The sequence below is a fragment of the Bubalus kerabau genome, chromosome 6, assembly GCF_029407905.1.
Source record: "Bubalus kerabau isolate K-KA32 ecotype Philippines breed swamp buffalo chromosome 6, PCC_UOA_SB_1v2, whole genome shotgun sequence".
Taxonomy (NCBI): domain Eukaryota; kingdom Metazoa; phylum Chordata; class Mammalia; order Artiodactyla; family Bovidae; genus Bubalus; species Bubalus kerabau.
The window spans coordinates 121628753-121632814 of record NC_073629.1 but is presented as its reverse complement, the minus strand read 5'-3'; positions in this window follow the sequence as shown (position 1 = coordinate 121632814).

Sequence of the window (4062 nt, the reverse complement as noted above, 5' to 3'; positions counted from 1 at the left end):
TCAAATTTTAATTGCACGTATGGCTGGCAGAGTTTTGCCCTGTATAGTTCCCATTTCAGAGATCATTGAAAGCTTTGAATAAAGTGAAATTCCCATGGGGAGGACCCCTTGTGTTTCTAGAGTACAAGTTTCAACCTGCTTGATTAGTCCCCCCAGAGGGACCTGGGGTGAGGGAATTAAAGCCAGCTGATCATCAATCACTTTCCAGTGTCAGTATTTACTGGAAGATAAAGACTTACATAAGTTAATTTCTCCATTGTCCAAGCATAGCTAGTTCCTAGACCTTCAGAGATAACACTTGGTTCTTTGGCTACAGTGCTTTAGTACCCAGGAAACTATGGCCAAGTGCATGACAATGTGATTTGGTGACTATTCTCTGAACTGTGTAACTGGAGAAAGATCACAGAACTTATGCAGATTATTTTATGTGTGTACCAAGCAGCTGTCACTTTTAACTCTTTTATCCACAGCCTAATCTTGAATCTCAAGTTCAGTACAACAAATGTTCAACCAAATATCTAGGAGCAAATAGAACATGCTGGGGGTAAGCCTAAAAATTAATACATGTTAGAGCTGATGGATGTTAGCAATTACCTAGTCCAGTTTCCAAATCCTCTGAAGATGTGTGGCATCTCAAGATCATCGCAGAGCCAGGCCCCTCCCAGCACACCCCTATCTCTCATCCTTCAATCATCCATTCAACAGTGACTGAGAATCAACTCGTGTCAGGAGCCAGGAAAGAACCATGAGCAAGACACCGCCCTGCTCTCAAAGAGTTTTCAGTCTAGCAGGAGATTACATAAGAACTGGCAATCTGATGAATGTTACAGAGGGTGAATGCAGGTGCTCTAGGAGCTGATGGAAGGGTTAGGGAAGAGTCCCCTGAACAAGGAGTATTGAACATGAAGATGAAATGATGGGGAGCCGGTGGAACAAGGGGTAGGGAGAAGAGCTCCCCAGGAAGGAGGAACAGCGTATATAAAGCCAAGACTCAGGGGGAAACGTATGGTGCCAGGCACTAAAAGAAGTCCAGGGTGGCAGGGAGATTAGAGTGAGGAGAAACACAGGGGTCACTCATGGAAGGTCTTGGAATCTTGGGCCAGGTGGTGGTGAGAAACTACTGAATTTTTTAAGGAGGATTTGGGTTTCTATTTTTTTAGTTACATTTTCTGCTGTAGGAAGGATAGGTTGGAGGGAATGCAGAGAGACCCTTTGGGGGCAGGAGGCAGGCAGAGATGGAAATTTGACAAATCAAGGCAGAAAAGGGTAGGAGATTCAATTAAGGAATGACATTTGAGACAGAAAGTAGAGTAAACATCACTCTGAGAACTCAATTCAGATTGACCATTCTCCTGAGAGGTTCTCCTGGTGGCTCAGATGGTAAAGAATCCACCTGCAATGAGGGAGAACCGGGTTCAATCCATGGGTTGGGAAGATCTCCTGGAGGAGGGCATGGCAACCCACTCCAGTATTCTTGGCAGGAGAATCCCCAAGACAGAAGAGCCTGCAGGGCTATAGTCCATGGGGTCACAAAGAGACACAACTTAGCAACTGAGTAGCAACTGAGTACACAGGCTCAGTGTTCACTCTGCCTGAGATTACTGAGAGCAGTGTAACCAGTTTTACATCTCCCTACAGGAGGTTTGTTTCAAAGAACAAAATTCACAATGTAATGTGAATTAAATTCACATTACTGTGTAATGTGAACAAAATTCACAACGTTTCTAAAGTATAGCTCTCAGCATATGTGTTACAAACAAACAAAAAGCCTACCATATTTCTACAGTGGAGGTGGGCAAACTTCTATAAAGATCCAGAGAGTAAGTATTTTAGCTTTGCCATATGACATCTGTTGCATCCACTCAGTTCAGTCATTGTATCCAAGAAGCACCACAAATAAAAAGTACATGAAAGAGCCTGTTTCACAAAAACACTACTTATAGACAAGGAAATCTGGATGAATATGAGTATAATGAATATAATTTTCTTGCTGCAAATATTATCTTTAAGAATTATTGTCAACCATTTAAAGATATAAAAACCATTTTTAGCTTTCAGGCCCTACCAGCACAATCTGGGAGTGGAATTTGGTCCATGGGACGTAAGATGCAATGACCTATTCTACCCATTTACAGTGGACTCTCCCACCTGTAGGGACCACCATTCCAAAACAGAGTGATTGAGCTATGTGCTGTAACTATGAAACCTATACTCAAAAAACAAAACCCAAATTACCAAAAAGCTGCCTGAGGTGTGAGGAGTTCAAGTCCTACCCACCCCCGCCCGGATGCTCCCCCACCCCGCACCTCCAGCTCATGCGTGGCTGCCTTGTTACTGCCCAAATCTCGCCTTTCTCTGCCCACCAATGCCAAATTGAAAAATACGGAGACAGAATTTTGGAGGAAGTAGACGGCTTTACTCCTCAGCTGGCCGAGGGGAGCCCACAGCAGGCTAGCACCCCAAGAACAGTGCCCTGTCCCCAACTGGGGGACCCTGTATACAGCCGGGGTCTCCTGGTTCCCTCAGCCTGCCACCTTCCTTCCGAAATGCAAACAGCCCTAAGGGGTGACTTGCTACAAGAGGGTGCAGGGAGAGCAAAAATGCTGTACAGGATGAAGATTACGTAGAATTAGGGGACTTCTGGTTACAGACACTACAGGTTAGTAACACTTCAAGTAAAACTAGGAGGGAATAACTCTGACGACCGGTCATGTTTCTTCTCTAGTCTTCGCTGTTTACTTTCCTTGTTCTCAGGAGAGGAAACACTTCATTTCTATTTTTGCTCCAACAACCTCATCTGTGCGTCCCCAGCCTCCAGCAGGGAGTGAAGCTGTGCTGTCAGGTACCCTCTTTCCTGCTGCGCGCTGGCGCCCATCGAGTTTTGAGCAGCAGTTACTTGCTGAGCACAGTTCCTCACCCATCAAGTCGTCAGTACCTGCTGAGGCTCCCAGAGGGACAGAAGCCGCCTTTCCAGCCTCAGCCCTGGAGCTGGAGTCCAGCCCTGAGAGTCTGACTCTCTGACGGCTGATGACCAGCCCAGGCGGGCAGTCTTCTGTGCTCCACGCACCCACAGGGGGTCGAGCTCAGACCTGCCATTCAGGCTCACTGCCAACAGTGCGGGTGATGGTGGCGTTTCAAATCACCAACAGGCTTATTTGGACCAGAGAAAGAACGCCTTCTACAAAACATTTATAAAGAACCTTTCTTCCGCCCTGGGTGGGAAATCTGGGTTCCTTCACACCAGAGACATGGATCAAAGAAGCGGGGCGCGTGCAGTTGACCTCAAGTCCTAGTTTCGGGGCCGCCCCTGCGCTCCGCGGGCAGACGGCGAAGCCGCCTCGCTTCGTGTCCCCCGGCCCTCGGGCTGCAGACGGGGCAGCCGGCGGAGCCAGAAGCCGAGGCGGCCCCGTGTCCCCGTCCGACGGCGCCTCCAGCGGCCGCATCTCCCCAGCTGGGGCTGCCGCTCGGCCGGCCGCTTCGGGAAGCCGCGCCCGCGGGGCAGGCGACGCGCACGGAGGGCCTGGCGCCGGGCGGATCTGGGGTCCCGTCCCCGCAGGTTCTCCGGGCCCCTGGCCGCCGCTGGAAGCCGGCAGCTGGATGCTCCTCGAGTAGCCGTGAGGCGGCGAGGAGAGAGCGGGGCGGTCTCCGGGCCCCGGAGACGGTTCCGATACCCCGCGAGCCAGAGATGCGGAGGACCCGGGGATCCCGCCGGCGGCACAGCGGCCCCTCCGCCGGGCTAAGAGCTTCCGACCGACCGGGCTCGGCCCCGCGGGGAGAAACTGCACCCGCTCCCCGCACGCGGCCACCTACGGGGCCTCGCGTCCCCGCCCGCTCTCTTCCCGGTCCCGACCCTGGGCCTCCGGACGCTGCGGGAACCGGGAGAGGAGGACCGGGAGAAGGGGCGCGTGCAGCACACTCGAGCTCGGTCGCGGGGCCCAGGGCTCAGACGTGCGGGCGCCAGGGCCCCTCTCCAACAGAGGACCTGAGCGGGAAGCTCCTGGGCTGGGATCACCGACGGGGCGGGGCGGGGTGGAAGGAGTCTCCCGGGACTCCCGGCTCAGC